The 23,864-nt window shown below is 43.6% G+C and overlaps 1 protein-coding gene across 13 annotated transcripts in view; it reads left to right on the top strand.

The window, feature by feature from the left end:
- Window positions 1-23,864, top strand: part of Sema6d (semaphorin 6D) — a 563,349-nt gene that overhangs the window by 483,356 nt on the left and 56,129 nt on the right. Inside the window, exon 1 of one of the 13 annotated variants that reach the window (XM_055621378.1) lies at window positions 20,822-20,948. The exons of 11 other annotated variants lie outside the window; for them this stretch is intronic. The gene's annotated coding sequence lies outside the window, so the exon portion shown is untranslated. Of the gene's footprint in view, window positions 1-20,821; window positions 20,949-21,302; window positions 21,691-23,864 lie in introns of those variants that run through there. One more of the 13 variants, XM_055621447.1, reaches the window with a different exon arrangement.

The following is a 23,864-nucleotide window of genomic DNA, read 5'->3' as shown; positions in this document are numbered from 1 at the left end:
TTGTGTGCCGTATGTGACTGTGCATAATATTTTGGCATGTGGTGGGCATAAGAGTGGCATACTGTTAGGATGCGTGAGCGTGCTACAGTGTTTAAGCTGAGGTGTGCGTATGGTTTAGTATGTGCCTGCTGTGTGGGATATGTCAGTGTCGCATAGAGTGAGTGTGTGTGCGAGCAGTGTGTGTTTTAGTGTGTGTGTGTGTGTGTGTGTGTGATGTGTGTGTGAGAGAGTGTGTGTGCACCCATGTGTTGCCAGAAGCCAGAGGAGGACATAAAATGTCTCCTCTGTCTCTCTCCACCTTATTTCTAAGACTCATGGTCTCTCACCGGCCCTGGGACTAGGTCAGAGGCCAACAAGCTGCAGTGGTCCTCCTGTTTCCCTGTCTCCCTGTAGCACTAGGTTATAGGTGTGCAAGGGACCTCGCTGGCTGTTCACTGACTCAGATTGCTCTTACCGACTCCCCAGCCCAAGCATGTCTACATTCTAAAGCAAATTACTAAGCCAGTGTTTAAGTCTACTGTAGCTAGCTCATTAACTCCAGATAACTGTGCTTTATGACATGCTGGAATTGCATCCTTACAGGCTATACATTTATTTTATAATACTATGGAGATATTTTGTATAATCAATAAGAGTATTTATAGGACATTAAATATAATTTTGCTACTTAAATACAACAGATTGTATTTATTTATTTGACTTTAAGACAGGCAATAAGTATTATGTATGTCATATATCAGGAGCAGAACACATTGTGGTCAGATATACAAACTCCTGCGCGTGTCAGTATTCTGGTAGGAAACGAGAAAAGATACCATTGTGCAGCAATCCATTTTGCGACAGTTTCCAGAGAGTCCTGCAGAGAAAAAATAATGAAATAATGCATGTGAGAGATGGTTTCTTCCCTTTGAATTTGCACTGACATAACGGAATGTATAAAATCAATAGAGGTACCTAGATAATTCTTACTGAAGAATCCACAGGTGAATACTGACATATACTTGCATATACAAGCACACAAAACTCAACTCCCCGAAATAGCCAAGTCAATAACAGAGATTAAAATTCCACTCCAAATAACGGTCTACTTTTTTATCTTTTCAAGGCAAAGAGAAATGTGAAGTTTGTATGTATGTGCATTACATATATATATATATATATATGTAATGCACATACATATATATATGTATATATATATACATATATATATATAATCATTATATATATGTACATATATACATACACATGAGTATATATGGGTGTCTGTGTATATATGTGCATTTGGATCAAATACGGGGATTATTTTAGAAAAACTTAGATAGTTTCATAAACTTTTTCTGACAATAAATTAATTGCTGCTCAATGAATTGAAAAAGAAGAAGAAGGAGGAGAAGAAGAAATAGCAGCACAGAGGCTTGCCTGCAGCCACGCCATGCCTGCAGCCACGCCATGCAGCACAGGCAGGGAAGAGGCCTGCCAGCCAAGTCGTCTTCCCTCAGCAGGAGCCACTATGAAGTGCAAGTATGTGGTGGAAAGGTGAGAAAGAAGGAGAAGCAGAACGCTTCGAGCATTATGAAGAGAGGCGGAACTGGAGGAACGAGGGTGGAGAGAAACAGGCTGATGTAGATAGCCTTCCCTACAACCTGAGGCCATGGTGAAGAACCATCCCAGGGGCCAGTTCTGGGTCTGTGTCCGTGAAGCAGCGGGGCCTGTGTCAGTGGCTCACATTACCACTGAAGACCAGGTGGAGGTCCCTGGTCTGGGCTGCTGCCTGAGAGCATGCTGACGTCCAAGGGCTGGGCAGAGCTCACCCCACTGGCTACAGCATCCAGGAGAGCTGGCCGCTCGCCTCAACAGCTGCAGCACTCTGGACGGTGTGCCCTGCAGCTTGGCTAGGCAGCACAGTAGAGCTGGCCCTGGTGGTGTGGGTGCAGGTGAGCTGGCCCGAGGACATGAGAGCAGGAGAGGTGGCCTTGCCCCCTCCTGGGACTTTGAGTGAGCTAGCTAGAGAGTTCATCCCGGTGGTGTGGTCTTGAGAGGTGGCAGGCTGACCAACTCAGCTACCACCCAGGCCCAGATCCAGGGCTCTGAGTTGGTCAGCGCCAACATCTGCCCTATATATGAACTGCAGGAACATGAAAGGGTTGGGCCTACGGATCCAAAGGTGCAGGGTCTCCATGAATAACAGGATATCCAAAAGGAGTCCCAGTGGCGACCCAGTATTGATAGTGTAGCAGAAAGCAGAGGCCTCAAACCAGATCAAAGACTCATTGCAATGAACATTTGCAACTAAAGGTGTGTGGACAAAGTGGTATACTGTGGGATACACTGTGACACACTACAGTTTCCATGATGAGGTTTTTTTTAATGTTTTGTTGTTGTTGTTAATGTTTTTTGTTTTGTTAATTTTTTTATTTTCTTTTGGGGGGGAAATTCCAAGGGCAAAGGGTGGATATGAAGGGATAGGGAGATGAGTGGGGTTGGGGTACGTGATTTAAAACTCACAAAGAATCAATAAAAAGTTAAGAAAAGTCACAGTACATGAGGGAGCCCAGAGAAAAGACTTATTTCCTCTCACACCATGCATATACACGCACACACACACACACACATATCATACATACGTGTACACATGCATACACACGTGATATACATACATGTGGCATACATGAATACAACGTATGCACCCTCAGTTGACGCTGGTTTTGGAAAATGGTTGTGTACAGGATAATATCACCGCTCTAAGGCTTATTTTTCACTTCAGCGTAGAATGTACATTTTCCATACACACAAAATGAACATTCAACATCACTTTAAAGTCTAAAACTACATGTCATCACTACCAATGGTGATTTTTTCCTTCTAACTTATTGAATGTAAATGATAATTCATTATTTTAATTTGCATTTTGATTATTACTATACTTAGCATCTCTTCACAAGTCAGTTAGTTGGAATTGCCTGCTCAACACCATTTGTCCATTTCATTATTGGCATGCTGCATTTTTCCCATTAAAGTGCTCTGAATATATTAAAAGTACCAATCTCTTCACATGCAAGACTATAAGCTCAAGCAACCGCCTCATAAAACACTTAAAATGGATCGCAGACCGACAGACATGTTAAGAGTCATGTGAGAAACAAAGGAGTCAAACTTCATGACCTTCAGTCAGGTGATGGCTTCTTAGACATGACAGCAGAAGGGCTGCCGCCAGCCAGGTATGGCTGCTGCACCTTTGCAATCTCAGCACTTTGGAGGTGGAAGCAGGAGAAGCAGGAACTTAAGACTAGCAAGTCTGAGATCCTGTGTAAAAGAAAAAAAAAAAAAGAAGAAGAAACGAAAAAAGTGCAGATAACAACCTACAAACCAGATAAACAACTTCAAATGTAGTGTGGAGCTTCAAAGGCATCATCAGTAAAGTACAAAGAATTGCTTCCATTGTACGGAGATCTGGACTGAGATCAAATAGAGGATAGAGGCTTCAGATCCTGGCTTGCCCACATCCTGGCCATGGTTTTGCAGGGCAGGTCTATACCCTCTCGTAGCAATAAGGTGAAGCCTTGTTAAGGCTGTGAGGAATCAGTCAGAACATATGTAGCAGGTAAACAGTTTGATTTTACTTATGAAGAAATAATTATTTCATTTATATAAATTTAAAATCATATTGCATATAGAGCTTTTAATTTATGAGTAATTTTTGAAAGATAATTATAGACACATGGTTCAAAAAACTCAAGATAACACAAAAAAGGCACACTAAAAAAATATGAAACACCATTAAACACCATTAAACAATATAATCCAGTTTAAAAATGGGGCACAGAACTAAACAGAGAGTTCCCAACAGGGGAATCTTTAATGGCCATGAAGAACTTAAAAGAAATGTTCAACTTCCTTAGTCATCAGGGAAATGCAAATCAAAACGTCTCTGCGACTCTGTCTCACACCAGTCAAAATGGCTAAGATAAAAATCTCAAGGGACAGCACAAGTTGGTGAGGGTGTGGAGAAAGGGGAACCCTCCTCCACTGCTGGTGGGAGTGCAAACTTGTACAACCACTTTGGCAATCAATCTGGCGCTCTCTCAGAAAATTGGAAATAGCTCTACCTCAAGACCCTCTCCTGGGCATATACCCAAAAGATGCTCCATCACACAACAAGGACGGTTGCTCAGCTATATTCATTGCAGCTTTAGTCACAATAGCCAGAATCTGGAAACAACCTAGATGTCCCTCAACCAAAGAATAGATAAAGAAACTGAGGCACATTTACATAAAAGAATACTACTCAGCTATTAAAAACAAGGAAATCATGGAATGTGCAGGCAAATAAATGGAACTAGAAAAGATCTTCCTGAGTGAGGTAACCCAGACCCAGAAAGACAAGTACAGTGTGTACTCACTTATTAGTGGATTTTAGCTATATAGTACAGGATAAACATACTATGAGGCACAGACTCAAAGAAGATAAATAATAAGGATTCAAGGGGGGATGCATAAATCTCATTTGGAAGGGGAAATAGAATAGACCAAGGTAGTGGGTAAAGAGAAGAACCAAGGTAGGAGAGGGGCCACGGAGAGTTAAGAGGGTGGAGAATAGAGCTGGGAAGAGCAAGGGCGATAGGACAGAAGAATGTAGATAAAAAAGAAACTGAGGGAGAGGGTATCTCTGTGACAAAGTGGAGACCTAAGTCAGGGTAAGCTCCTGCGAGGATATGAGAGTACTCAAGCAGAGACTCCTAGTAGCAGAGGCCATAGAGACTGAAGAAGACACCCACCAACTACACTGGTCAGCTGGTGAAGGAAGAGGAACACCAATCCACTCACAAAAACTTGACCCAAAATTTATCCTGCCTACAAGATGTGCAGAGATAAAGATACAGCAGAGATTGAGGGAATGTCTAACTGATGCCTGACCCAACCAAAGGCCCATCCTATTGAAGAGTACCGACCTCTGACACTCTGAATGATGCTCTGCTAAATCTGCAGACAGGAGTCTGTCAGAGTCGTCCTCTGAGAAACTCTACCCAGCAATACAGCAAAAAAAAGATGCTGAGACTCACAACCTAACTTTGGACAATATATAGGGGGTCTTGTGGAAAAGTGGGAGGAAAGAGAAAAGGACCTGAAGGTAACAATTGACCCACAAGAAGACCAACAAAGGTAATGAACCAGGGCCCAGAGGGGCTTGCTGAGACTGAAGTATCAACCAAGCATCATGCATGAACTGGACCTAGGCCCCCTATAAAGATGTAGCAGATGGGCAGCTTAAGTCCCATGTGGGCCTTCTAGTAAGGGAAGTGGAACTGCATCAGACAGGGACTCACTTGCCAGTTGTTGTGTTTTTTGTTTGTTTGTTTGTTTGTTTGTTTTAATCACCTTCCTCTGGCAGAACTGCCTTTCCAGGAGACAGTGGAAGAGAACATGCTCAATCCTGATGAAACTTGATGAACTGGGCTAGATGGGAAAAAGGAGCTCCCCTTTTCTAAGGAAAAGGGGAGGGAGGATAAAAGGAAGACTTGGAGAGAAGGAGGGATGGGCTACAACGAGGATGTAAAGTGAATAAAATTGAATAAATTAATTAATAGAATAGCATTTCCATTGAGCACCATACCTCCCCCAGGTTAGTTATTTCATTGGTTCTTTTATCTACCTAATATCTCTTGATACCTTTATGAATAAATACAAATACATATTTTATTCTTGCCGCCTTTATTATGTAAAATAATGCAAATGAGTTATTATTTGTTTTGTATATTTGGTTTCTAAATAAAATAGAATAAAAATACATTAAAGGAAAAAGGAAAGAAAGAAGAAAAAATGGAAGGAGAAAAAAGGAGATGAGTAAAAGAGTAGAAAAGGAAAAAAAGGAAAAGTGATGAAAAGAAAACCAAATAACGGAAAAGATCCTTGAAAATCATCTAAATGTGGAGAATATGCATTCATAATATACAAAGAGCTCATAAGATTCAACAATAAAACAGAAAAGCCCTAATCATAAAATAGGTAATAAAATTGGCGTGCTTTCAAAGAAGATATCCAAAGAGTCATCTTTTCATGTAAAAGATGAAAAATGCAACAGCGTTTTACACACAACATGATATTCTAATCAGACAAGAGAAACATATCCAAGAAAACATAGAAACATCTATCCATGCAAAAAGTTGCAAAGAAACATTTATAGCAACGTTATTTCTAATAGCAAAGAACAGAAATTACCCGAAAGCCAAATACCGTGTGAAAGGGTAATTTAAATATATATGTCTATCCTAAGCAACTTTATTTAACCATGAAGCAATGAAGTACTCACACGTGCTACAATATAGATGAACTATGAAAACGCTATGCTAAGTCGCAGAGCCCACATATTATGTGATTCCATGCCCTTGAAATGTTCCAACAAGACAAAGCTATAGACTCAGAGATAAGATTGGTCTTTGACAGCAGCGCAAGGGGAAGACGATTACTAATGCATATTTACTTTCTGTTTGTGACACATTGAAGTTAGGTTGCTCTGGCGGCCACCCCAGTCTCATATACAGAAAAGCATGCACTTGTGGGGTTTAAAAGTGTGAATTTGAGGCTGGAGCTGTTGTTCCTTGATAGGACACTGAACTTACACAAACAAAGCCCCAAGTTGATCCGCAGCGTTGGGAAAACAAGGAAGCACAAACATTTTGATAAGTGGATTGTTGCTCAATAGAATGTAAACCACGGGTGTTTTTAGTGTGAATGGTTTCTAGTTGCCGTGTTAACATTTGTTTTGTGCTGTGCATACATTTTCATTGGGGGAAGAGGGCGGGGTGGATAAGGTCTCTCCCTGTAATTCTGACTGTCCTGGAACTCTCTTTGTAGACCAGGCCAGCCTCCGACTCAGAGATCTGCCTGCCTCTGACTGCTGAGTTCTGGGATTCAAGGCATGTGCCTGACTTAAATCTTTGTATTTTCATAGTAAAAAAAAAAATACTTGTCTTTTTCACTATGATTTTTGCTTTTATGTCTCATTTAGAGGAGCCTTTGCTACTTTAGGCATGTGGAAATACTCACTTTCATTTTCTTATAGTATCTCTTTGAATTTTAGCTGGTCATTAGAATGCCAACATTTGTGCCACCCCCAGCAGACAAACAGTTTATCAGCATGGCTATTCAATAATTATTTATTTTTCTTGTTGCTTGAAATGCCAGCATAATTATAGTTTCCATTCATGTCCTGTTATTTAAGAGTACACGTGTGTCTACCTGTGCAGGCTATACTGTTTCCCTGCTTTTGATGCTCCTCCTTACATCACTTAGAACTATTTTAATTGTGGTGGCTTTAAAGAGTTTATAATTACATGAATAGCCACGAATTATGTTTTTTCCCCAGAATTTTTCAAATTAGTACTGTTGTGCAGTTTGAAATTTCTCAAAGCAGCCTTTTATATCATCACAAAGGGCAATCATATCATAATTACAGTGACATTGAACTTGGACACTTGGAGGTTATAAAAGGTTTTATTGCACTGATGCTTTATACACAGGAAAAACAATCAGGGTCCCCATGTAGTCAACTCTTCTTTTTGTTCTTCTGAAGAACATCATCATAGTCTTCATATTTATCCTCTCAGTTCTAAATTTATCCTTGCTTACCTTATGTTTGCCTTACTCTTTAAAAGGGAGCTATTTTGTCCATTGCGTGTTACCACAATACTTCTGTGTTTATTAGATGTGTAGAGAAGAGCAATTTTCAGGGCTGGAGAGATGGCTCAGTGTTTAAGAGGATGAAACTGCTCCTTCAGAGGACCCGAGTTCAGTCCAGAGCATCTCTATCAGGCTGCTCACAACTGCTTGTAACCTCAGTGTATGGGGATCTCCTCTTCTGGTTCCTTGGCCACCTATCTATATTCACTTACATGTACACACCACACACACACACACACACACACACACACACACACACACACAGAGGAGAGATACATTTAATGAAAAACAAAATAGTTAAAAGAAAGACAATAATCTTCATATTATTTTCTGAACTGCTAGACCCATTTGTGTTTTCAAAAGCATTACAATGTTGCTAACTTTCATAATTATATTTTGCCTTCTTTTCTTATTGCATTAGCTAGCACCTCAAAAACATTAAATTATAATAACAACTGATTACTAATATCTACAGGTTTATTTTTCTTTTGAAAAGGAGCTGTTCTGTTCAATTTTGAGGTGAAAACATTCCATGTGGCAATCATCCTACTCTAGTTTTCTTTTACACAAAGAACAGAATGCATGTAAAGGAGGTGCGTTAGCAGAGGTATGCTCACATTCTGGGTCATCTCTGTACTATCACTTAAGCTGCCCTTTCAGTGGGAGTGTACTTGAGCAAGGTTCTGAGGCCAGTGATAAGAACCAGGCCCACGTTGACTGTTACTCAGTATTGAGGATGGTGACAAATCTATGGGTGGATCACAGAACAGTAGCAGTCCAGAAAGACAACAGAAGACTGGTCTGTAGGTGCTAACTATGGTGTATACAAAGACACCCCAAAACTTCTGATATGGTCACAGATTAAAGACTGGTCTTTACTAACCTGTCTTATTATTATTATTATTATTATTATTATTATTATTATTATTTATTCACTTTGTAGCCCCCTCCCTCATCTCCTCCTACTCCCACCATCGCTCTCTCTTCCTCCCTTCTCCCTCTCCCCTAGTCCACTGATAGAAGTCCTCCTCTCCTACTGTCTGACTCTAACCTACCAGGTCCAATCAAGACTTTGTGGATCCTCTTCCTCTGTGGGCTGACTTCCCTACCAGGGAGAAGTGGTCAAAGAGCAGGCAGCAGAGTTCATGTCAGAGACTGTCATGAACCCACATGGAGACTGAGCTGTCTATGGGCTACATCTGGGCGGTGGGTCTATGTCCTAAAAGATCATCCTGAGTGAGGTAACCCAGAAGCAGAAAGACACACATGGTATATACTTACTTATAAATGGATATTAGCCATTTATTATATAATAAATATACTAAAATCTACAGACCTAAAGAAGCTAAACAATAAGGAGGATCCTAAGGAAGTTGCTTAAATCTCATTCAGAAGGACAAATAGAACAGACACCGGAAGCAGGAGAAGAGAGAGAACAGGATGGGAGCCTACCACAGATCTCTAAGTCTAAAAGACTCCACCCAGCAGGGGATCAGAGCAGAAGCAGAGACTCACAGCCAAACTTTGGATAGAGCACAGGGAGTCTTACGGAAGAAGTGGGAGATAGAGGGACCCGGAGGGGAACAGGAGCCCCACAAGGAGACCAACAAAACCAAAAGAGCTGGGTCCTGGAGGGACTACAGAGAAGGCTGCATCAGCCTAATCTGTCATTTTAATGTAAGGTTTTATAGTCCCGTCTCTCCATACTTAGCTACATTGACTTTGTTCCTAACCACAACAATCAAGTGAGGTTGTCCTGACAAGTTGAAACGTGTTTTAGATCCCAAAGAACCAACAAATGAATATTCAAAACCCAAACTCTTGATGCTTACCCTAACTTTTTTTTTTTTAAGTGGCATTAAATAACATACAAATGGTCTTTTAAGATCTCATTTACTTGGCGCGGAGGGGCGGTGAGGGGAGGGGGTGGTCTAAAATGTCTATCTTCCTGAGTATGTTACATAACGCTTCCTATTTCCTGCATGCAAAGGAGCTTCCTGTCTGAACTCCCTCTACAGGGCAGTCTTACCTTGGACCCAACCTGCCTGGAAGTCTGGTTTCCTTCCCACAAGACTTGAGCTGATTAAGAGAGACATGAGGAAGTACTTGAGGCAGGACCAAAGTCTGTGCTGCTGTTACAAAAATGATTTTCCACCCAGCTTTCCCAGCAGCTCGTGGCTGCCAGAGGGCTTCAGGAGCCATTGCGGAACTGCGCTCTTCAGTCTAAGGCCAAAGGCAACCGCTCCTCCACAGTGGGGATCAGTGGAGTCTCAAAGTCCTCTCCCTCATCTTCAATCCCTGAGCACTGGGGAGCTTTCAGAGCAAAGGCTGCTGTGGGGTTTTGCCTGCCTCGTAGCAACTTAAGGAATATCAAAGAAGAAAAAGTGGAGAAAGAACTCAGAAGGTTAGATGCCAACTCAGTCCCTGCTGCAACCACCCCATCTCACGGCTAACTTGGGTCCCGAGAGCTCCCCAACATATTAAATATTCATTAAAAGCCAAAAGCTGCTCTCCCAACATTTGACTAAATAATGAAAGTATAGATTTGCCCCATCTCTCTGCTTTTTTAAATTAAATTTTTTTAAATTTATTACAATGTATTCACTTTGTATCCCAGCTGTAGACCCCTCCTTCTTCCCCTCCCAATCTGCCCTCCCTCCTTCTTCTCCTCCCATACCCCCCTCCCCCCTCCCCCTCCTCCACTGATAGGGGAGGTCTTCCTCAGTCTCTGCTTTTGGATTGCTCCATTATACATACCATACATAGCACTAAATTATAGTTCTAATGAAATACGTTTAAAGCACAAGGAAAGGATCTCTGGTTTATCCCTGCCTCTCAGTTCCTCTTAATTTAACCACGAACTAAACGGATTTATAAAATGTTTATGGGAGGATAGCAAAGTGAAGATTTTTAGTGCAAAGGTTTCTTATATAATTAAGCATACATTCTATGACGTTCTGTGTAATTTGAAGCAGTTTCTGTGAAATTAGCGAATACTTTTATCTCTTTTATTTCTCCTCCCATTAATGCCAAACAGTATAGCAAAAAAAGGAGAGGGGAAAGCCTGAGTTCCTGCCAGTGTCAGCATCTACAATTCAGAAATTGAAACTGCAGATGTTGCTAAAGACTTATCTTTGTTTATCTCAGAAATGCGAATTTAGATTTGGTTAGATTTCTCATTTGCCCTCTTTTTTACTCTGCTTCTCTACCCTCACACTCCAGATTAGAAAAACACTTTGTAAGTGCTTTGGAAATGGCACACAGGATGCAGAAGTGGGGAGCCAGGCTCTGTGACATAGTTGGAGTCTCAGACACTCATAAGGCTGAGGCAGGAGAGTACTGAGAACAAACCTGGGCCCTGCAACATGGCCTTGTCTCAAAAAGCAAAAAATAAATAGCCATTCTCATGCTTCTTGTAACTACTGTATTGTTAATTTCCTTAAATGCCTGCAGCTTCCAAGCTCAATTTGGCCATTAAGTAACACCCCAGACTTCACAGTATCTGTCCCCCCTTTATCATCCTGAAGTAAGCTATTCTCTACTGTCCAAGCCTAACATTTCACATCAAGAAAAATAGAGAGCCACAGAATGCCCAAGAAAAGTCAGCCACTGAGCTGTATTTTTTTTTTCCGAATTCCCTGAGGTCTTCGAAGCAAGTGCTAATGATCCCTTGCCTAAGGTTTCTTGATTCTACATGAGTGATAATGGTTAAGCAAATTAATTGTAGCCACATTTTTTCCTCAATTACACCATATTAGGGAACCAGAGTCCCCAAAGCCTTTCCAGACTAATGGATTCGAGCAGTTTCACAAAAAGTTTTAAAAGTTTCCAACAGCATTCTTCATGTCAAGCTGAAAAGCATCTGCTTTTCCTGTGTAAAACCTGTGAGCAGGGATGGAAATTGAGGCTATAGCTCTCCTCAGAAGTCTCCTGTGTGGGTGGCTGAGTCCAGGTGTGCATAGGAGGAGAAGTTGTCCGGCCCTCTCAATGTTCTAAGCGCCCAAGACGCAAAAGGCAGACTGGCTTACTTGCATGAACGCAAGGAAACCCAGTCTCTCTCAGTCTCTTTACTTTCTGTCTGTATTTGGCCTGTTGAGGTCTTATCATTGCCCCTGAAGGTATAAGTTTCCCTGATCAGCTAGATATAGTAATAATACTATTATTATATTTATAATAATAAATTATGTATTTTTATCATTTTCATTTTATTATTATCCCCATGTCTTGCTGGCTATATAAATCGTGGTCACTACACTAGCACTTTAAGGTCTACTTCAAACAAAACTCAGTTTCCCTCCTCTGCAAATATGCTCTATTTTCTATGTCTCCCTCATTCATAATAATTTAACTTTTCTTTTGCAAAGACTTACTTATTATTTACACAACATTCTGTCTGCGCACCAGAGCTTACTATAGATGGTTGTGACCTGCCATGTGGTTGCTGGGGATTGAACTCAGGACCTTTGGAAGAGGAGCCAGTGTTCTTAACCTCTGAGCCATCTCTCCAGCCCCTTAACTTTTCTTAAATCAAGCCCGACTAGGACCCTTGGGGAAAGCTGCCCTCCCTGATGTCCATCCAAGCAGGCAATGCTTCGGTGTGAATTCCATTGGACATCCTGCTTTTCTCAGGCTCTACTGCCACTGAAGGTGCTGTCCACTCCTGAATGGTCAACCGGTGTTCTTCCTCCTGAACTCTCACCTCTCAAAGTGCTTCCCTCTGTCTGGAGTTCTACCTGAGAAGCATTTGGATAATGCCTTCTTCGAGATTCTAACCCTCAAGGATCATTCTGATCACTAATGCCCTCAAAAATGTCTGTCCTTTAAACACCCAAGAAAACATTCAAAGCCCAGTGCGTGGCAATTCAAACACTCCATGCAGTGATGGTGCTCAGGTTTTCTCAGTGCCATCTCACACTGCCTGCCTCCAGGATCATGCACAAGCCCCAAGTCTGCTCTGAGGTTGACTGTCCCCTACCCACATTGTCCCCTGCAGTAATTCCTTTGCTCTGAACTCCATCTCTGATGTCTGCCTTCACTTCCTCACTCATAGGCGCCCTGCCTGTGATGAAATCTTTCATCACCTGCACCATTATTCGTTGCTCCTTACAGATATCCCCTACATTTCTCCTGTACCATTGGACTGGCGGTTTACAGCCTCGTGCCCTGTAGTTCACTCTCACACTCATTATTCCATCTATCAAAAGGTTCAGGGTTCCTGTCCCATCCGATATTCTAAACAGTAATAACAAACAAGACTTAGTTCCCCCTCTCACAAAGGTAGGTGATAAAATATGTTAATAAGGTTGTGTGATGATTTAAGTGTAGTAAGGGAGTTCAAGAGCGGAAGGTCTGGAAACCTGATAAGCTCAGAACTGCATCCAGCAGTCTCAGTTTCCAGATGTGGCTGTGCTGTGTAGCCTGAGCACAATGGGAAACCTGCTGAAGCTTTCTCCTTTGCAAAGTTTTCTACAAAGCCCAAAATAAAATCACTTTCTATTTGCTCCACCAGATGCTCTCTCAATCCCTTTCCCCTGACTTTGCTTCTCAGGAGGAAGAGGGGATGTAGTCTAAGGAAGGTATCAATGACTTCCTTGTCTTCTGGTTTCCAGTGAGGCTGAACCAATGAAAAGCACAGTAGGAGATCAGAGAAGGTGAACTGTGATACTCATTTCCTTCCCCCGACACAGGTTACCTCAGGCTGACAGAGTCCTTTGGCTGAAGGTCAGTGCTTCTTGCAGGGGTTCTGTTTGCCTCCGTGACTCCAGGTTGTGCTCATTGCTCCCTCCCCTGACTCCTTAGAAGCTGAGCATAGAACAGCCCCAGGGTAACTGGCCCTCGTGTTCTCCCTGCACCCCACTCTCACCTTCATAAACAGCTCCTCAAATTACCCAAGTAAAGTATGCCATCTGTTCCCTGCCAGGGTTCTGAATGATAAAACTGCGTTTTGAATTTTCAGTTGCTGTCTGAATGTGAGCGGGTTCTCATTTATCTTCGCACAGGGCTTTACACAACGCAGACTGCTGCTATTAATAACAAACGGTGGAATGGATGCATGCAAGAATGAATGAGTGATCCTCTTCCCTTCTAGTCATTCTGCAGCCCTGCCCTCCTCACGTTGACTGGATTTTGCAAAGACTGTGAGGTTTTGTCTGGGAGGGCCCCTGCTCCCCTAGTGTTGTGTAACAGTTTCCTATAAGATTTAAACATTCCATCCTGCGCAGAAGCTCTTTAAGCAGGAAGGTGAAAAGCTCAAAGTAGCTTCTGGAGGTCCCTGAAACCTACCAGACTCACTAGGCCCCTCCCCGCCAGAGTAAACAATGAAAGCTGCAGAAAAGACTCTCAGACCTGCCCGACTGCCTGGAAGAAGCAGAAGCCAGCCTAGCTGAGCTGCCTGGAAGAGGGTGAGACCAGCTGAGGTATCTAGAAAGGACACTCTCCCATATGTTGGGCTGCCTGCAGGCTGTTCAGTGCGCTCCAGGTCCCCAGCTTCGGGAGCTGTCATTTATGCTGGGGTGGGCCTCGGTGATGCAGCTGTCTTTGAGTCATTTCTGCTCCTGGCAGCAGCACCTCATCCATATCCCTGTGAGTGACCCCAATAAAACTCATTGATTCACTACGTTGGACTTCCGTTGGACTTTGGTCTATCGTGGGCTCCCTATCTGGAGCGAGGAGACATGCATTGCATCTCTCCAGGGAAAGTTTTGTCACACTATGCCTGGGACTCGCTGGCTCTGGGCATTTTTGTGTTCCTGATGGTTTCCTATGAAAGGGCTTATTTAACTCTGTAGTTTCTAAAGATACCACATCTTTCTTTCACATCTTTCAGGCAGGTCTTTAACCTGATATCAAAAATAGATTCCTTTCTTATTCATATTTTTTACCCTTCCGCATAAAAGCTGACAAATAAATCGAAGCCAAACTGATTGTTTCCTCACTAGATTGGAAGGCAGATATCTTTAAGGACTGGGAGCTCAGACTGGGGCCGTGCTTTCAAACACACTACTCTGTGGGCAGCTTATACAAGGAAAGGCCCAGCTAATGCTTGATGAAGGGATAGCCTAGACAAAGATCTAACAAAAAAAATCACCAGCCAGATAGTCACAACAAGCTGAAATCATGGCTGATTAGCACTTTCTGCCAAATAAATTTATTTCCAGCAATCATAGATTACGGTTGCTTCCTGAATCTCCACCTAATTGATATAGAAAATAAGACTTGTCCTTTTGTTTTAATATGACAGCCACCAAGGTTTACGGCTTATAAATGAGAAACAGATCCACAGAACTGTCTTTAGAAAACATACTTTTGAATCCACATATTTTGCAGCATGCTTTAGTTTGGTGCTAAGTAGGTATTATTCATTAAAAAAAAAAATAATCGTGTAACCTGAATTCTTAATTAAAACTTGTGATGAGAAATGAATCTGTTTATTTTGTAATTATGACCCAGAAACTCAGAGCATATTGGAGTAGTTTATGAGCGTAATTCCAAAGAGTTGAATGTAGTTAAAGAACTCACGAGGCCTTTAAATGTGAATACAGAGGAAAATAGGCAAGTATGAGCGCGCGCGCACACACACACACACACACACACACACACACACACACACTGAAGACGCATCCATAGGAGATAAGACTTGACAAGTCAACTGCTAGCATTATTATAACAGGTCAACAGTCAAATTGTTAAGAACTTTCCAGCCATCCTCCAGACCTTTCTTTTCTCAGCCAGCTTTCTTTTTCTTTTCTTTTTTTTTTCTTAAGCTTTGTAACAGAAGCAAAATGTCCATGGAATTTTCTTTAAGGTCCCCTTGTAATGCTTTTCTCAAAAAAAAAAAAAAATGGAAGTTCAGACAGCTGCCAACACAATGGCAAAATGAATCAATAATATTTAAATGGAGCTTGGTTGCTGGGATCAACCTGGCAAGAAAGTTTCTGATGAAAAATGTGGAGGCCTGAGTGGTTTTGTTTGTTGACTAGAACCCAGCTCTAGGCCGAATGGCCATGGGTGCCTGGGGGTCAAGGAAACAGTGGGCACGCTACTTTATGGTCCCAAGGCTTCAACAAGCTGTGTGTCTTCTGACACTATCTACAGCCACACCTGAAGGCCCTGTAACTGGCCAGCGGAGAGAGTTCACATGGGCTGCTCATTTGCCTCCCTTCTGACCCAGGTGCCCCGGAACAGGTTGAAACGCCTGTTAGCTAGTGAGCTGACGGCCTTGCCGCTGTATCAGCATTTAAGTGGGCTTTGGGATTTTTTGGACAAGCCTATTATTACAGCTGAACACTAATAAGGCTCGCTATTGATTTTTATAGCAGAGCATCAATTTCTTCCTCTCCGCCACATGGAATGCCTTTCCTCCCTCACATTTTAGCAGTATAATTTGTAATAACTCCATATATCTCGTGTTAGCAAACTGTCTATTGTGCACCCTGACTAAAAAGCAAAGGGAAAAAATCAAAGCATACACTTGGAGTCTTTATTTGGAAAGATATAAATTACCCAGAATCCTATTTTGTGTTTGTTTATTTGTTTTGTTTTGTGTTTTTAACCAGTAGGTGGCTCTAGTGGCTTCTGGCAACGAGTCACTCTTTGTACCTCTAATGACCAGACACTTCTATAGAGAATGTGATGATACTGAAGTGGCCTGGAGAAACCCAATCCTGTGACCCTAACCAGTAACTCAGATGCTTGCACCTTGAAGAGTGAGGTTTATTCTACTGCAGACTTACACGGGTTTAAATAAGTCTTTTTCCACATAGCTTACAAATGGCTTAGAGAAGTTACATGGGTGATGGGATGGGTATAGTGTACAGATATAATGATGCTTATGTTTATCTTTCGTCTGTCTTCAAAAGACCTAGTAATATTAACAGTTGAGGACTGTGCTTCTGGCTGGTGGGAAAACAATAGTTATTTGACAACCGGCATCTTTTCTTTGGCTCCACCACTCCAGTGTTCATGCACTGGCTGCTCCTTTGAAGGCATTAGTAAAAGTAGGTAGGCAATTGATGATTATTTGCAGAAATGCATGGTGCATTTTCTTTACACAGAGTGCATGGTAGAAATTATTCGTGCTAAGGTAGAGTAGTAATCAAAATAAGTTTTTTTAAGTACACTTTTTTATCATTCCAAATATGGGCATCGACTTGTGCTACACTACTAGCACACAGCATAGCAACAGAAATGAATTATGTCAGTAAAATCTTGAAGCGTAAGACTTATCATGATAAATATTTTTCATTAAAATGGAATATCTTGGCGGAGTCACTTTCATATGCAAACTCTTGACACAAGGAGGCCAGCTGTGTCGGTGCAGATGCAGAGATGTGGGCCTGTGTTATTAATGATTTAGCATGTCGTGGAGAGCTTAGATTAGTTTGAAAGCAACCCCTGGCCACAAAAGCACTTTCTATAATGTCTGAATGCAAGGAATAGCTTATGTGCATTCTAAAAAGAAGTCATCAGAGAAACTGCCTCTCTCTTTGAAATTCCAATACTTGTATCTTTTTTATTTTGAAACATGAAATTCTACGTCCTACACTATGTTATTCAAGAAAATTCATGCAGAATGTTGTTCCTATCAATCGAATAGTAGTATGTATACCTGAATTAAAAAGACATAGCACAGGGCAAGAGGAATGGAGACAGAATTGAACAAAATTATACAACACATCCATTGAGTCCTGAGTCTCACATTTCCTGTGAGTTTGGATTAAGTTTCTAATCTAATTCTGTAGAGTCTCAAGATTGCGCTGCCCTTGTGGCATCTAGAAAAGTATTGCCTAGCATTTACTCGGGGCCTGCTGTACTTCTGGCAATTGGCTAAACACTAAACACGTGTTATAACGTCCAGTCTGCCACAGAAGCCATTTAAAGCTTTACTATCGTCCTTGTTTTGCAAATAAGGAGACTGAAGCCCACTGTGGTTAAATAAATTATCTAAGTCACAAATCTACTGGGAAGCGGTTGGATTTGAATGCAAACCATATAAACTCCAAAACCTCCATTCTTAGTGGCTGCTATTTAGACTTCATTCATTAAGCGGGAGCATATAAATCCTAGTTACAGGTGTGACATTAACCAAATTACTAAAATTTCTTTTTTTAGGTTTCCTCACCTTTAAAATGGTGTTAATAATAGTACTTGGCCTCCCAGAATTACCACACACTAATGTTTTTTTAAATGCTTAGAACAGCTCAGCATATGGTAAGCATGGTGTTTGTTTAATAGCTGTAATAGTTAAGGAACTGCACTATTTGATGATGGATACATATTACTGAGAATCACACAGAAAGATTTTTTGTAGATAGTTTTTGTACTTACAATTCAATTGGAAATGAGTTATTACTTATCGTTGATGGGGAAAACACACAGAAAATACTGAAGTGCATTTGATAACCAAGTAGTGGTTATCAAAACGTCAAAGTTTTTTTTTTTTTTTTTTTTTGAGGGGGGAGGCAGAAGAGAGCCAAGTGTCTCTATTCAATTAACGACTTACCCCACTGAACAAACATCCAGTGCGACTGTAAGATCTTAGGACACAAAAGAAGGAGGCTGTTGGTACAGAGGGGTATCGAATATAGTGCTTCCCTGTGCTGGCCACCAGGCCTGTCCAGGTAACGAGTATCCCATTAACACTGTCCCATTAACAAATGTCCAGTTGGGAGATGTCCTAAACAAGATAAATAACGTTCTGGAGCACAGAAGACAGTCACTCAGACCCATACCAAGGGTTTGGTGGGATGAGGGAACTCTGACACTGACACCTGAACGATTAGTTGGAAACGAGAAATGAAGCTAAGCTGCTTTACTGGGTACCGCAGTCTAGAGTATTCGGGGAGGATGGGGGAATTTGCAGATGTTAACAGGGTTAAAGGGTTGAATGGCATAAAGTCAACAGAGTGGATGGGAATCAGACGAACCACAACAGGGGCAGCTGCCTGAGTGGTTTCCTTGGATGTCCTTCCACTAAAGACTAAATAAAGAGTGTCAATTTCCTCTCAACATCCCCCAACAGGGACAGGACAAATCCTCAAGAGTAGGTTTTGACCTTTCTTCCCATGTCATGCTGTGGCCTCTCCGGCTCCAGCAGAGCAAACACGAGGATGACTCTGAGGTCCAGACTCATACTTAGAGTGAAAAACCTGTAATTCCTGGTTTCAAAGGAGCCATCAGCATATCCTCCAGGAACCCAGCAGACTGTCAGTTCTTGTTATCCCTGGATTTAAGAACTCTGGGGGAAAACTGTAATCTCTGGGTATCTTTCCCTCTCACTCGGCCCACATATACAGGAACACAACCTACGCCAGATGTTCAAACTCACCCTTAGTAATCTCAGCACTCCAGAGGCTGGAGCAAGAGGATCCTCTCAAGTTTGAGGCCACCCTGAGCTAACAATGAGTTCCAGGCCAGCCCGAGCTACAAAGTGAGATGTTATGGGGTGGGGGAGAGGTGGGGGAGGGGTGGGGGAGGGGTGGGGGAGGGGTGGGGGAGGGGTGGGAGGGTGTTCAGGAATCTGAAATGAACCTTCATCTGCTACTGCAGACACAGGACAATTTACAAACCTGTCCCAAGGTGGCCCGTGACTTGTTTCCCTACCAGCCAAGTAGCCCCTGCTCCCACTTTGCATCCTCACACAGCTCCCAGAACCCTCTGTCTGCAGTGCAAAAAACAAGAAATGACCACTAGCTAGGAAACAGCCACTGCTTTCTGGATCAGAAGTTGGCTAGGGGAGGGCCCTGACTGCCAAGTAACTTGTAATGATGTCAGAGTCCAGCACAACCAGAAAACAGCAGCCAACCAGGCAACAAAAGACTTAACAGCAGAAAAAAATACTGAGGGGTCTGAGAAGCTGCTCTTTCTGGCCCCCTACCCTTTGCTTGTAATAGAGGGGACAGCAGGAAAAGCTCGAATTTTAAAAGGCTGCCCTTTTCTCCTGGCGTGCTTTCAGCTACCAGCTGTTAACCTGGGTGTCTTTTTGGAGTTCCTTTTCAACTCCAGGGCTGTGTTCTTCCTAAATGTAAACATATTATCTGTGTACGGGAGAAGAGCAGAAAGAACTGCAGACAAGAATCTGCTTCCCGCGTGCCCTGCCTCTCTTTCCATTGTGTGGTCATTAACCACACAAACGAAAACCAAAAGTTTGGTGGAAATGCTCACTTTCTCTTTAAGGGAGGGCATCAGGGTTGATGCCAGCCACTTAGAACCCTTAAGTGATAAAGTGATACATGATTAGACTGGAAACTGATAAGCATAGCCAGTTCTTGGAAATGAACTTTGAATTAAGATCCATATATATATATATATATATATATATATATATATATATATATATATAAAATTTCATTTATGACAGCCAGGACATCTTAAATGATGTCGCTTCAAGGACATTTTCATTTCTCCCACAACGTATTAAACGAAACACTTGCCTGTAAAGCCGGCTCATTAGCCTGCAAAATTATACTGTACTGAATGGCTTTCATTCAAAGTGGAAATAAGATTTTTAGTAGGCAATTTCTGTATTTTCTAAAGATACAGCTATGTTTGATTGCTTCTTCCCAGCTGTTTTACTTAGTGGTTATAAAGAAAGATAAATGGGGAAGGATCTTGCAAGAATAAGCTTAAAAAAATAAAAATAAAAATAAATAAATAATTCTTAGACTAGAAAACTAAGACTGAACTTCGGGGTACAACTGGCACCATTGGGCCGCATCAATTTGTCCTCGGGACGTCTGGGGGAGGCCGGGAGAGCAGTGAGGGCGCCTGGAGGAAGGGAGAGGGAGGGAAGGGAAAGGCGACTCTGCAGGCTACAGAGGCGGCGCCAGCTGGGCGACCCGGCTCCGGGAGGCGCGGGAGGAGCGGCTCCGCTAAGGTGGGAGAGCCTGGGCGCGCGGCCGAGCGCAGTCAGGGACGCGGCAGCCACCGGGGTCGAGGCCGCGGCGCGCGTGGGGGCTCTGGGCGGCGCTGGCCGCGGTGGGAGCTGCGGAGCGGCGAGGGAGCCGGGCTCCCGGGGAGCGACTCGGAGATGGATCGAATTACACCATTTGCCGAGCAGCAGCGGTTTGTTTTGCTCGCGCTGGGTCCCGCCGCCGCCGCAGCCACCGCCGCCGCCGCCTCCGGGGCTGGAGCTGACGAGTTTGGGGATAGATCGCAAGGCGAGACCTGAGACCGGGGGATTGCTCTTTCCGCGCGCCGCCTGGGTCGGCTTTTCCGTCTGATCGCGGCAAGCTCTCTTTGCCCGTCTCTTAAAGCAGGCTCCCCCATGAGAGGTAAGACGGTCCCCCGAAGCCCCGCGGACGCTCCGGGTGCGTGATGGGGGTGGGACCCCCCGAGCCCGCAGCGCAGCTGTGTGCGGGGCGCGCGTGTGTTTGCGTGGGCGTAAGCGCCGCAGCTCCCCGGGGCTCGCCGCTCCTGCGGGAGGCTCCGTCCCCGGCCGTGCCCGAGGCGCCGGGGGAGGTCTGCCTGACCGGTCCCAGCTGGCCGGTGGGCGGCCTGGGGGGCGGGGCGGGGCAGCTCGGCCCTCCTCCCGAGAGCACCCCTCCTCCCGGGCGCACCCCTAAGGGGAGAGAAAGACACCCTGGGCGGCGAGGAAAAGTTTCTTGCAGGCAGGGCCGGCTCGGCGCTGGCCCCGCAAGCCGTCAGGGTGAGCCCGCCTTCCTCGCCGCGGGGCTTAGAGCCTCCAGCCCGCTGGCAGCGCAGCCCAGGCCAGCCTCGGCCGGGAGGACGCAGGGTCCAGTCCGGGAGCGAGCGCGGGGACAGCCCACCCTCAGGGCTCTTGGCCACTCTCCCCCGCAACTTTGCGTGCTTTGTTCTCTGGCTGAAAATGCTCCGCCGAAGCGTCTTGGACAGGGTCTTCTCCAGGCGGCAAGGGCTCGGCCCGGAGACGTGTTAACGCTCTCAGCTCCCCATCAATTATGGATGGAAACAAATAAGGAAGAGTCAATTTTGTATGAGCCGCGTCTTTCGCGGCCAGAGGCGTCCTGTAGCCGGGAGCAGCGGCCCAGCAACCAGGTAGGGGAAACTTCCAGAACCGACTGCAGTGACCGTCTGTGGAAACTGAGGCAGTAGCCGCCCTGGGAGATTTGAAGTGCTTTTAGCTCCTAGTCCCGCCGCTCTTAGGTTCTAAATGGAAGGCCGGAAAGGACTGGGAGGTGTGGATGCAAGCTGAGTTTGTAATTTTTCTCATTAATTGGATATCAGGACCATGGCTGGCAGACAACTGTTTAAATCTAGTACTTGTTTTTAAAAAAAAAAAAAAAAAGCCATGGAGCACGCTGGGGTTGGGGCGGAGGGAGGCAGTGTATTGCAGTAGGGTATGAGTTGGAGCACTGGAGGAATTAGACCGGTCGGTAGCCAATCCCAGCATCCTCAAGAGTGGGACATCACGTTATTATTATAGATAGTCCCTCCGGGACTTTGTGTACAGTAACTGGACCCCGTGTCCGCCACTCAGGCTCCTTTCCCTTAAATACAACACTGTTTCTTGTTAGTTTGGGGAAATGTCGAGGGCTACTTCTTCCTCTTAAAATTTCTAGCTACTACAAATTGTTAAGTCTACAAAAGGAAGTTTCTCCTTCCCTCTACTTGATACTTGATGCAATAAAGTGGATTCTTTTGTTAATTTCCATTCTGAAGTCTTAGGGGAAGAGTTAATATTTTTTTCATTCAGTTGGTTTAGTCTCTGTCCCTTGAATAGGAGAAATACTCCGTTTGGAGAACATCTCCAAGGCCTTTCTTCCCTGTATTGTGAAATCTTAGACAGCTGGGGGAAGTGTTTTACTATCTTTTTGATGGTATGAAACAATAGATTCTGGTGCTGTGTTTATTATTCATGATGTTAAGTATCTACCCCAGAAAATTAACTTCCATGTAGTAGCATTTAATGTAGTGAGTGACAGGCTCATTCTCTCAAGCTAGCACCGATACACACAGACATTTACCCTGGCTTAGCTACATAGAAATTACAGGTGAGCTCCGAGATTGGGTCTGTATCACCATGAATGTAAGTATATAAAAATAAACTACAGCTCACCTATAAGTGAGACTTGCTCTTACCAGTGCTTTTGTTTCCATCTCTGAAATGTGTGCCCAGAAGACAGTTAAATACAAGATCCTAAGATTTCTCTGCTGGCATGCTTAGGAAGATCAACAACACCCCCCCCCCAGCATTTCTTACCGAGTCCTACAGAACGTTAGTATCCATCTCATCTCTCCCAAGGATGCTACATAGGTGCCCTTTCTGAGGAGCCTTTCCGTGATGCCTGAGAATGTGCCAGGAATACTGTGATGTCTCCATCACCAGGCATCTGGTTAAGTTGAGTTTGATTTAGATCTGTGGGCATTTTGCCACACACCACACGCGCGCACGTGCGCACACACACACTCACACACCTTTTTGATGCACTCTAATAGCATCAGCACCATCTGGTCATGCCTCCCTTGGTTTGATGGATTGGAAAGATGGCTGTGACGTCAGCCTTAGTCCTTAGCGTGAGGGCAACTTAAACATCTATAGAGGACTTCAGTTCACTGGCTTGCTGCACAGGAAGGCTCTGCCCAGTAACTGATTTGGGTAAGTGGGCCTCTGCATCCTGTCTGGTGGTTTCTTTCCCTTGAAAGGCCATGGACAAGTAGCAAGGATTCAGGAAGATACTCATGATTGCCGAGGACTGACTGGGTCTGAGGGAGCTCTTCTTGCTGTTCCATCAAAATGAACCATGGTAATTAGCTTAGTCATTGTTTTTGCATGTGAGCTTCACTTTGATACAAAGAGTGAAAAATGCATCTGAAATAGGGTCATTTTTCACTCTTCTGATGCATTTGATGCAGGGCTCAGAGTCTGGCTGAATGCCTCACTGGTATTAGTGCAGCCATAGGAGGCAAAAGCTCCTACCCTAACACACTGCAGGACAAAATATTGTCCTTTATTTTTATTAAGGGTCTTTAAGCCTGCATTGTCTAGATTTACTTCTACAGGAAGCAAGAGGCAGTTGAGGTATGCCAACCCATCTGTGTTCATTGAGTACCTGTCATTTGCAAGGAGCTATAACCATGTGTCAACACCCTGTGGCCAGATATGCTGTTGTATCTTCACCTCTAGCAACGCTACTGACTAGAAAACCAGATCTGGGGGAGAAGATATATATATATATATATATATATATATATATATATATATATATATA

The sequence above is a fragment of the Psammomys obesus genome, unplaced genomic scaffold (assembly GCF_907164565.1).
Source record: "Psammomys obesus unplaced genomic scaffold, mPsaObe1.curated_primary_1811, whole genome shotgun sequence".
NCBI lineage: Eukaryota > Metazoa > Chordata > Mammalia > Rodentia > Muridae > Psammomys > Psammomys obesus.
Note: the sequence above shows the minus strand (reverse complement) of the source record. Positions and strands in the feature narration are given on the sequence as shown.